Below are 12,663 nucleotides of genomic sequence, written 5' to 3' on the forward strand. Positions count from 1 at the left end.
GTTAATTTTCTTCCTAGTAGCTGGTCTAGTGCTGTGCTTGGATTTAGTATGAGAATAATGTTGATAACACACTGATGCTTTTAGTTGTTGCTGAGTAGTTGTGGTGCTTATACTCAGTCAAGGACTTTTCAGTTCCCCACGCGCTGCCAGCGAGGAGCTGCACAAGAAGCTGGGAGGGGGCACAGCAGGACAGCTGACCCAGGCTGGCCAAAGGGATGTTCCATACCATATAATGTCATGATCAGTATAGAAACTGGGGGAGTGGGGGTTGGCCGAGGGGTGGTGACCATGGCTCGGGAACTGTCTGGGCATCGGTCACCAGGTGGTGAGCAATTGTATTGTGCATCACTTATTTTGTATATTCTTTTATCATTTATTTTTTTTCTCTTCCCTTGCTGTCCTATTAAACAGTCTTTATCTTAACCCACAAGTTTTACCTTTTTTTTCTCTTCTCCTCCCCATCCCACCAGGGGCGGTGCCAGGAGGAGTGCGCGAGAGGCTGCGTGGTGCTTAGTTGCCAGCTGGGGTTCAAACACGACAGAAGCCCAAGTTTCTTCTGTATTTTCCTCCACCCTTTCATCAGCTGTCCTGATCATGACACCCTATTTTCAGCTTCACATAATTGCTTGTCTTGAATTCATAGCCACTGTCTGAGAAGGTAACTGGCTAGCTGCAGGGACAGAAAAGGTCATCTAAAACTTGTCTTCCTATTAAAATTACTACAATAAATGATTTATCACCTCTGAGGAAATTATCTGCGATTAGAAAGTACCTTTCTCAGATACTTATAAAGGAAAATTGCATTGGCCCCATCAGATATCAAGTAACATGGCAAAATATTTTGGTTTTCTTACTCCCTTTTTAGCCAAATCCAGGCTTGGACACTTCTCATCAAAGGTGTATCTTTCACTAAACCTGTTTGCTCCTTGAAACAAAGCACCAGTGCGCTCATCTGCTCAAGTGCAAACCTCAAAGCAGATGCAGATCCAGGCAGACCTGAACCCCAGAGACATTTTGCATAGCCTCCAGTCAACAAGAGGTTGTATCATCTGCCCCGTTGCCCTACCCCTGCTGCAGTGCCCGGGCTGATGCTGTGCTCAGCTCAGGTGTCTCTCAACACTGGGAAAGCATTGCCGTAGGGTGCTGGGTTGCAGAGCATCAGGATGGTGTTGAGATGCTGCTTCTGTGGAAAAGGGGATGATGTCCCAAGAACATGTCCAGGCCAAAGATTTGTGACTGAGCAACAAAGGGAGAGCACAAAAAACAGAGTGAAAAAAACATGTTACAGGATGAGCTTTGACATGGTTTGCATGTGGGAAAAGAAAGTGCTTGCACTTACCTGGAGCTGAGTAGAGGAATCAAGACACAAGCAGGATGGCATGTCTCGGAAAGCATGTAAGGTAAGCAAACTGAAACCAGTATGAACCAGATATAGTTCAAGGGGAGTTTGGAGGCTCTTTTGGGGAATGGAGCCTTACAAGGGCAGCTGTACCTAGGAAACCATGTCATTAATGCTGTATAACACTGAGATCACATACGTAATGGTATCAGTAAAAAACAAATTTGGAAATGGTTGTAGCAAAATAGGGATAACAGAGTGGTCTGCGAGCAGACTGGGTGGAGAAAGGGAAGTAAAGGTGGTGAAAAGGAGAGCAGAAATGGAACAAAATGGAGAGTAAGGAAAGAAATCAGAGAACAGCAGGAGCTGGGATGTTTGATGGCAGGAGTGTGGGCACATACAAGCAGTGCTGAAGCTGATGGGGACATCCCAAGCCCACCAGGACACTCGAGGAAACCCCTTGGATGGACTCTCCATCAGGTCTATGTCCAAAAGACTTGTGTGGGAGGGTAGAGCAAAGAGGGTTGGAAGTGCATTGCAGTAACACACGGTATGGGAGGGCACAGGGAGGAGTGGCAGAGCTGGGACCCTTTGGAAATGACCTAGGTGTGATCTGCCAGACTGTTACAGTTTCCAATTACAGCTTTCAATCTCATATACAGAGAGATCAAACCGCAGTCAACTGCTGGAAAAATCATAGTGCTATCCTCTATTCTAAAAAATAAATATAATTAAAAAGTTAGTATCACCTATTCGGGAAAAAAAAAGATATTTCGCATGGTGTTTTGAACATTGCTCTGTTGCTGAAAAAACATCTCTGCATTCAACAAGGCATTTCTTAATACATGTGCAGTTTAAGGTGAAATATTTTTTGACTGACGCATAGTTAACTTGGCTTTTCCTCTTTACGACGAATGATGATGAAACACGTATGCATTTAGAAAGTGACAGCGTGGCATTCATCATTTATGAGCTGGCTGGTAAACTAATAATGTGGGACTGTTCCCTATTAACCATCTGTTCTGGCAGACAATGGTTCAGCGCTGAGCATTGTCTTATCAAGAATGCAATGGTCTCTGCAGTCTTGCACACCAACATGGACTTGAGATTGCAAAATACGGAAAGGCTCTCATTGGGTTAAGCAATCAGACACTCTCCAAGCGCACCCATAATCTGCTTACTGGTTAAGCCGGTTGGGAAGCAAGAGGCTGAGATCCTGCTGACCTTCCCCAGGGGGTCATCTGAGTCCACACAAATTTAGGAGGGTGTCAGGCTGTGCAAAGGCGGCATGCTGGCCCCACTCAAAATTACTGCTACTGCATCAGTCAGAGGCATGTTGTTCTCTTGCCTGCATGAGTGTTTAGAAGAACTCTGGGTGTGATGATGATAACCGGCTGTTAATTTGGGGAGGTTGACAAAATAGACAAAAAGCAAATAGCTGTGAAGAAAAGATGCATTTTCCAGCAGTACTAATAACCCTGAATTCAAGTGAAGAGCAGGGGCAACTTTTCCTTGGCTCTCACTGAATGCCTTGAAGCACAAAGACTCCTATGCATTGTTATATCTAGATTTTTAAAAAAATACATAAATATGAGTGTGATGCAATGTGAGGGGACTGGCTGGCTTGAGGGGGCAGGAATAAAGTTATGCCTCTATCTTTGCATCGGGTTTGTGTGGCAAGGTTTTGGTTCTTGAGGGACTACAGGGGTGGCTTCTGTGAGAAGCTGCTAGAAGCTTCCCCTATGTCCAGGCTCCTGGCAGGACCTGTGGCCCTGTGGAGAGAGGAGCCCAGTCTGGAGCAGGTTTGCTGGCAGAACTTATGACCCCGTGGAGGGACTCACACTGGAACAACCTGTTCCTGAAGGACGGCACCCCGTGGAGGGACCAGGCTGGAGCAGTTTGTGAAGAACTGCAGCCTGTGGGAAGGACTTACATTGGTGAAGTTCATGGAGGACGGTCTCCTGTGGGAAGGACTCCACGCTGGAGCAGGCAAAGAGAGCAAAGAGGAAGGAGCAGCAGATACAACATGTGATGAACTGACCACAACCCTGCCCCCCTGCACTGCTGGATGGGGGAAAAGGTAGAGAAAATCGAGAGGGAAGTTGAGGCCAGGAAGAAGGGAGAGGTGGGGGAAAAGTGTTTTAAGATTTGGTTTTAGTTCTTGTTATCCTATTCTGATTTGATTGCTAATAAATTAAATTCATTTCCCCAAGTCAAGTCTGTTTTGCCTTTTGACGGTAACTGGTGAGTGATGTCTACTTGTCCTTATCTGAACTTATGAGCCTTTTGTTGTATTTTCTCCCCCTGTTCAGCTGAAGAGGGGGAATGACAGAGCGCCTTGGCAGGCACCTATGTCCAGCCAAGTTCAACCCACCGCATTCTTGATAATGCATTATGATATGATACCACTGCATACTTGTTCAAGTTATCACCAAAAATCTGCCGTTATACCACCTCAGATGTGGATGCTATAGCGATCATCTATGTGATATTATATTAGGTCTTTTGCGCTTCCTTTTCCCTTCCAGGATGAAGCCACATCCAATTTCAGGTATTCTTGAAGATTTGTTTTACTGGGAAAGATCAAGGTGAAGAAGGTATTAAGTACCTTGGCTTTTTTCATCACCCTCCCAAAGGTTATCTGACATATCTATTCCCTGGATCCTCCTTCTTGTCCTTACTGAAGACAGTACCAACATTTGTTTTCTTCCAGTCATAGAATCAGAGAATCATAGAATAGTTTGGGTTTGAAGGGACCTTCAAAGGTCATCTAGTCCACCCCCCCTGCAATGAGCAGGGACAGCTTCAACTAGATCAGATAGCTCGGAGCCCTGTCCAACCTGACCTTGAATGTTTCCAGGGATGGGGCATCCACCACCTCTCTGGGCAGCCTGTGCCAGGGTTTCACCAACCTCACTGTGAAAAATTTATTCCTCATATCTAGTCTAAATCTACTCTCTTTTAGTTTAAAACCATTACCTCTTGTCCTATCGCAACAGGCCCTGCTAAAAAGTCTGTCCCCATCTTTCTTAGAAGTCCCCTTGAAGTATTGGAAGTCTGCAGTAAGGTCTCCCTGGAGCCTTCTCTTCTCCAGGCTGAACAACCCCAACTCTCTCAGCCTGTCCTCACAGGAGAGGTGTTCCATTCCTCTGATCGTTTTTGTGGCCTCCTCTGGACCCATTCCAACAGGTCCATGTCTTTCTTGTGCTGAGGGCTCCAGAGCTGGATGCAGGACTCCAGGTGGGGTCTCACCAGAGCAGAGTAGAGGGGCAGAATCACCTCCCTCAACCTGCTGGCCACGCTGCTTTAGATGCAGCCCAGGAAGTGGTTGGCCTTCTGGGCTGCGAGCGCACATTGCTGGCTCATGTCCAGCTTTTCATCCACCAGTACCCCCAAGTCCTTCTGGGCAGGGCTGCTCTCGATCCTTTCATCCCCCAGCCTGTATTGATACTGGGGGTTGCCCTGACCCTGCACGTGGCCTTGTTGAACCAGTCCTCAGGAACCTCTCCCAGTTGCCATGACCTTCCAAACATGAGTAAGACTGGCCTTGCAATCACATTAGTCAGTGCCCTCAGCACTTGTGGGTGCGTCACATCAGGTCTCGTGTATGTCCAGTTTCTTTAAGTGTTCCTAGCCTGATCCTCCACTGAGGGTAAGTCTTCCTTGTTCCAGATTTTCCTGCTGGCCTCCGGGACCTGTGATTCCTGAAGGTTGGTTTTACCAGTAAAGACCAAGGAAAGGAGGCATCGACCATGGCTTTTTCCATGTCCTCTAGCAGCAGTTCTCCTTCCCCATTCATCAGCAGGCTCACGTTTACCCTGGTCTTCCTTTTGCTGCTGATAGACTTGAAGCAACCATTTGCTTTATGTCTGTCACAGGATTCAGCTCTGGGGGGGATTTACTGGCCACCTCTCTTTCCATCTGTGCTGTATTCCCACAGGGACCACTTGCATTTAACCTTAACATAATCTGTTTTTTTCCCAGTAATTCTGCATGATTTTCTATAATCATTTTATCTTATTAGTATAGTCCACATTGCATTTATTTTAAATTGGCACCATACTATGGGCAGATACTATGGGCAGTATGTGAATATTTGAGATGACTCTTCACTCTTTTAGAAGATATTGCAGAAGCAGCAAGCTGTTACCATGTTAAAGGTTCCATGTGCGTATTATCATTTTTGCTTTATATATATTTTCTTTTTCTAGGATGAAAGGAAGGGAATAGAGGATAGTTGGAAGTTCTTCCTGCATGTGCATTTTCATTTTTTCTGAAGTTGATCAAAATAGATTAGAATTTCTCTGCAGAATTACTTCCCAATTTGGATTCTTTTTTTTCAGGCTTTAAAGTGTTTTTGTCCCTGTAAATAAAGAAAAAAAAAATATTCTTACATTTATATCAGTTATAGTTTTCAGCAGGGACACAGGTTATTACAGAGTTATGAACTTCACACTTGTGGGAGCTCAGTGGAATGAAACCCTCAGGTATGTCTGTTGCCCTGTCGTGCCCTGACCATGTGTGGACGACCTCCACACCACTGTGGTTTTTGAAGGGCACTCCCGAGTTTATCGCTATCTCACTGTTTTTCCTACAGGATACAATCCTTTTTGCTACAATGCTAGCTTGAGATATTCCCACCCTGAATATCTTTGCCTGAGGCCACTTGATCCCCTTCTTGGCTCCTCCGTCCCCATGCACTGCAGTTTGTTGCCACTTCAGCAGTGTTGCTCATGCTCGTCTCCCCGATCCTGTTTGCGGTGTGGACCTCAGTGGACAGTGGCAGAATGGGGGACAGAAAATGAACTGGGGAGAGGGAATAATGGCACAGACTTCTGGCTTGAGGAGGACTGACTTAATCCAGCTTTGCATGAAGCCAGTCTATTACGCAATTATGATTTCACAGGTCGGCTGCTTCTTCAGAGGATGATGAAGTAGCCACAATGTCTATGATGTTTTGAATGATTGTTGTTAAGTCCTTACCCTATCAAGTCTCTCGGTTTATCCTAAGGGAAAAAGTCATGCTCTTGTGAAATGAAGTCATACTCTATTTCCCGTCTTACACAGAAATGAGAAATCAGCATGTGTGGGAAGTGGAGAATGAGGACAGGTTTCCATATGTTGGGACCCAGGAACGTTTGAGTTTGTTTTCAGGCTGGTTTCTGGTAAAGATTTGGGCAAGATTTATTCACTGTTTTACTGGAATTACAACTCTCTTCCTAATTTAAAAACATTCTTACCCCCTTCACCTTCAGAAAGAGACTGGATTTTTTGTGCCGGTAGCAAACTTCAACCCTTCCCTCTCTGCTGACTTGCCCAGACGTCACTACAGAGCACAGCTTCTTACAGGTCCCCCTGGGGAAAACCTGTACACGCATCCATCTGGGAGGTCCAGCACTTCTCAGCAGGCAGGAACAGCCATCTGCTGTGATTTCTGATGCTTCAATGGACCTCTGGCCATTCCAAAATTGTATCTTCACCACCATCCCTGCTCCCTCACAGCCTGCTCCCCTCTGACCTCTTCTTCTCAGGGGTCGTTAGTCCTCCCTTTCCAGTGCTTTAGTAATATATGTGATGGACCAGACTGTGCTACTGTGTACTCCTTGCAATCCCCCAAAGGTCCCCATCAAGAACCGACACAGATTTCCCCTAAAAAAACATGGCGTATTGGGAATCACCGATTTTTACCAGCTGTATACTGACTCTGAGTTAGTTTAAAACTGCAAGATTCACACTTGAACAGAAGCATAAGGATTTTTTCTATTTATTAACTTATTTTTAACTCTCTCTAGAGGTTTTCACTGATATTCTAGTTTCTGATGTGGTAAATACTACTTTGCTTGAAGACAGCCCACAGTTTTGACTTGGTTAGTGATGTTCTTCCTAAATGTCCACTAGGAAGAAAGCATTATAAGTCCATGAGTCTAGTTCATGTGAATTCTTATAATAGCTTCATTTCAAGAATGTATTATTTCTAACTTATAATTTAATGACCAAAGCTACACATTGGTGTCTTTTTTTTATATACTTTCTCCAATAATGTTAGTGTTTTCACTTTTGTTCTAGCCTTCAATCAGACTATTTATCAGATTTGTATTTCCAGCTTGATTTTACTAATCTTTGTATTCCTGTGCTTCACTTTCCTGGCATCAAGAGGAGATTAAACCATAAAATTTTTGTTCTGTTTCTTATTTAGTGAAGCCCCTTTCAGAATCTGATAGCTAACATTTTTTGAGACTACTTTTCTCCAGCGGTAGAAGAGGCAGCCCTTGAGTCTCCAGTAGCACTCAGATCAGTTATTAAAACAGAATGGAATCGCAATGGCACAAGCCAACGTACCAGCAATGCCCACAACAGCTTCTGCAAGACTTTAAAGCTGGAAAATCCTTCCAGCTGGGATGAATTCCTGAAGGGACTCTTTTTGTTCATTAATGTACAGATTTACAGTTTCTAATCCAACAGAAGGGGCTTTCCACTCTCCTGTGCAGTGACATTGCTTTTACCAGCATGGGCACAAGAATATTTGTTAGACAAAAGGTACACGTGGAGTCGTTACACATCGTAGGACGCTTATGTCTCTCTTCCATATAACATTGTCTTGTTTCTAAACAGTTTCTTAATTTCTAGTTTTTAAGATAATAAGGGACTAACTTACTTAAAGCCAGAGTAGGCATTTCAAGCACTTCCTCTATAATTACTGTACCAGGTTGCATTTGATAATGCTGGTCACTATTACAGTGACCCCCACAAAGTCTCTGATATAGACAATAAAGAGCGAGATGGGGTCTCTCTCCTTTCAGCAGGGGCATTGCTGCTCTCTTGCCTTTGGCCAGTCAGTTTTCACCAATTTTTAAAAACCCAACAACCCTTCTGTTTTCCCTCTCAAAGTGGTTCAAATAATTGATCAATGAGTTCAAAGTTATAGGGAAGAAGGTTACCTGGGAGAAGCAGTGTAGGTAGCCAGGCCATCTCTTTTTCTCCTGGTTGGTGACTGAAACAGCAATATGGGGAAAAAGGTTAAAACCAGGGGTTCTGGTAAGCCCCAAAAGTGAACGCCAGCTTCTGATTGCATTTCAAATTGGACAATGTTGCATAAAAGTCAGTCTCACTATCACCTTTTTTCTCAAAACGTAAATGAGTTCCTGTACAAAACAGGTACAATCAGATTTTTTTTTTTTTTTCAAAAAAAGAGGTGTTCACTTCAACTTATAAGTTAAACAAACTTTACTTTAGAGTAGGATTGAATTTCCATATCAAGATAAGAATTCATCTGTGCTAATAGCTCAGTGTGGATGACTAATTACTTCAAACCAGATCCAGAACAACCAGTTTGGACATCTTTAGAAAATGTTGAAATTTATTTAGCCTTGGTTGATTTATTTAATTCACTAAGAAAAAACCAGCAATTTATTGCAAGATGCAAAATAGTGAAAATTATGCAAATTATTTAAATCCTAAACTCTCATTTTCAGAAGAAAATGGTTGGATGGGAGCGAGAACTGTGAGCTCAGTCCCTCAGCATCAGTTCTGGAAAGACGCTTCATACTCCACACAGCGTGCTGCAGGGCAGCTGTGTTTAAGAAATAAGTTTCAATATTATTCACAGTTTATATTTGACCACCTTACATCTGAAAAGCACAGAGGTTATAAGACAGATTGAAACTCCCGGTGCAGGCGGGATATGGCTGTGTCCGCAGCAGTACCGGGCAGGCTGATTTCCAGGACCATGCAGACTGCTGCTGATCATAGTTACTGTGAGTCTCTGCAACAAAAAAATCTGACAAATTTTGGCTCAGTCACAATCTCTCACACCTGACTACCAAACAATCCTAAATGGCCAGGTACCAGCTCCTAGATGGCTAAAATCAATTAAATTTTGTGCCTTTTTATTTCTAGTGGCATACTAAGATTTTATTGTGGCTGGGGGAAGGTTATGAATATGCAGCTACAGAAATACGCTCTCAGGAGCCCTTTTAAACCAATCTCCAGCTCCAAGGAGGCTAAGCTATACCAAAACCATGCCCAATGGAGGTCTAAGTAACCTAAAAGCCTTCCAGTACCAGAGACCCCTCGTGCTCCCCAGGCGATCCACACCAGGGCTTCGCTATCCTCACGGCTGGGAAGTTCCTCCTGGCATCTCAGCTACGTCTTCCCAGATCCCTTCAGCTAAGGCTTGTGCCCTTCGTCCTTCTTGCAGTAGGCATAAGAATGGGTAATTCCCTTCCTCTTTGTGAGAGTCTTTCAGAAATTTTTGTTTGCATCCTCCTGCCCTTGTCTTTGTCTTCGGGTAACCCTCTCAGACCTGTGGTCATGCCAGCTCCCTCCTCTCTCCCTCCTCTGGGAGATGATTCCCTCAAAGTCTTCATTTTCCAAGTGCATTCATTCATCGTTTAATTACAGCTTTGTAAATCTTAAATCCAGTTGTCATTTACAGTTCTGTCTTCCATTTCTTCGTGAATAACTTGGAAAGTTATTGTCTCAGCCAGGGTCTAGGCTGTTGTTTTAAGCCATTTTGCATGATTTTTAGTTGACTGCCACGGGTAAAGCAGCATGAAAGTAAGCTCTATGACTGAAAGGTATCTTTCATAAAAGCAGGGGATACAACCTGCTCTCAGCATTTCACTAAAAGCTCTGCTCTATTAGCATGTGTTATCTCTGCTGGAAAACAGTCAGATTGCTTCTCCGGGTGATTTGCTCCTGTGAGGGTTTCTTACTGCTAAATCACAAAGAAATGGCAATGCTGGAGCCTGGTTTTCCTTGAAAAACAGCGCCCATCTTGTAAAGTATCTTATTTCTGAGGTAGTTAGAAAAAGGGGAAAGTTTACTCCATAGTGCCTATTTCAATACCAATTTTTATTCCAAGTACTGTTATTTTAGCCATTTTCCAGTGATCAATCCTATAATGTGATGCAATTCTCTATTTCATTTCACTGTGATTTTAGATGTACTTTTTGAATTCCTATGTTTTCTTTTGCTTTTCTTTTCTAGTGAGAGAAACAAAAGGAAAATCAGAGAATTTTAGAGGAGCGTTGGCCTTCTTTTGCCTGGGAGACTTGTAGGCAAACCTCACTGTCCTTCCCAACCCAATGAAACCAAGGGTTTTTTTGCACTTTAGCTATAATAATACCATAGCCTCGGTACAGAACCCAGAGTTTTTTCTTTTTCTTTTGGATAAATTCAAAATTTGGATAAATTTTCAAATTACAGAGAAGCAGAGTTAATGACAGCACCTATAGGAGCACCTTTGGAAAGCACGGCAATAGCATGCACAATTTTGTTTCCATGATAAACATGAGCTGCTTTTTTTCTTACTTGAAGCCTAGCAAATCAAGTGACTACTACTCATCTAGCTGCGGAGGAGACAGAGGGTATATGATACCTTGGCAAGTGGTTGAGGCATTGAGGACGTGTGTGTTACATGTTCCCCCTAAATAATCAGTGGAGATACCACTAGAAGCCATGTCCCTGCACACATTATTCACCTAGGGAGATAGTTTGGGCCAGCCCAGTGCTGGAATCACCTCCTGGTTCAAGTATTTACCAAAGAGACAATACACCCCAGATCCCTGTAGTCAGTGGAAAGAACCAAGAGAAGGGTGGTGTCCTCCAGGACACTGGTTATTTCTGCAGTGAGGTTTTGCAGAGGCTTGAAGCAGCTCATGTGCTCTGAAATCACAGAATGGTAGGGATTGGAAGGGACCTCTGAAGACTATCTGGTCCAACCCCCCTGCCAAGGCAGGATCACCTAGGGCAGGTTGTACAGGAACGTGTCCAGTTGGGTTTTGAAGGTCCCAAAAGCAAGGGGCAGAGGCATGTGCATGAATGAGAGGCAAAATATTTACAATCAACCGGTATCTACTGGAAGTTAGGCAGTGTTTATGCGAGTCCTTGTATGGAACAAATTTACCCAAACCGAAAGATTTTTTTTGCGCCATACTCATTCATGCTCTGTTGAGAATACATCTGTGGTTGCAGGGACAGGGGGAATAGGGGTCTTGGGCTGCTTTTCCCCCTCTTTCTCTTCCTCATTTGTAAAGTTTATTCTGTCAGACTATACTGATAAGAAAAACCTACTCACGAACAAGTTTTTCTCAGCCTCCTAATACTCAAAACCTTCTTTTCCCCGGCCCCCTGTTTCCAGAGCAGATGTTACAGGCACAGACACCTACGAAGTACTGAGAAATCCCTGGGCCTGAGAGGATGGTCCTTCTAGTGTCTCCCCAAGTCACATCAACAAAATAATTAATATTTTCTAGGCTATTCAATAGGTTGGAGGGAACAATCTCTTTCTGGATCTCAGAGAGATCATTGAAGAGCAAGGCTTTGCCTATGCATCCTCATACTCCTGGAAGCTGCTGGCAGTCGCAGTTCTGTCCTTTTAAAACAATATAGTGTCCTTTTATTGCTTTCTGTCAGCAACTTTTTCAGACTTGCTTAAGTGGATCACTTTGCATATGGACATTTTATATAAAGATCTTCATTAAGTACATTTTTGATACAATAAATACAATGTAAACTTAGCAAAGAAGAATAAGCCCAACCATCCTTCTACTCATAGAAAGTTTGAAGTGTTGGATGACATAGCTGCACAAAAATAAGCAACTAATCTGGAACTGTTTTTTGTTTCCACAATGGTGAGCCACATGATAAAGTAGTTTTTGAAAATCTTTGGATTGGAAATCACAGGCCAGATCCCTGCCAAACTCCACTTCACTCCCTGCGAGGGTCCCCTTCTCCTGCTATGCCAGCACGGGGGGCTGGTGCGGCAGACGGAGGCTCAGGGGCCGCCGAGGTCCTGTCCTCTCTTCAGGCGCATCCTTGTGCTGCCTGGAGGGCAGCCTTGGGTGAGGGATCTTGGCACAACCCTGTTACTGTAAGGGCGTGTGAGGTGCTGCATTTACAAAATGCAGGTATGGTGCCTGGCAGTGGGTGATTTTCATCACAGCTTCCTACCTCTTCTGAGGACCAAGCAGGGGAACGAGGGAGTGCTCAAAATGGAGCATAGGCATCGCTCGCTGTTATTTTTGCTTGCGTCATTACCAGCCTTGCTCGTCCTGCTGAGGTGTGCTCAGTTCTTTGAATTAGCGGGAGACTTGGTGGTGCAGAAGGCAGAGTGACAAGTCACGGCACTTCCTACGAGCAAGCGCCTGTAAGCATCACTGCCGAGGAGGTTAAGGATGGTACTGCTGCTCACATCCAGCTGCCACAGCAGTACGGCAGTGCTAAGGGACGTTTTATTCTGACATTAATTTTGCAACAATAGTTCACTGTTCCTGAACATTATTTGGAATTTAAATAATTCCTAGAGATTTGTGTGAGCATTC

The sequence above is a fragment of the Phaethon aethereus genome (genome assembly GCF_964289735.1).
Source record: "Phaethon aethereus genome assembly, chromosome: 3".
NCBI classification, from domain to species: domain Eukaryota; kingdom Metazoa; phylum Chordata; class Aves; order Phaethontiformes; family Phaethontidae; genus Phaethon; species Phaethon aethereus.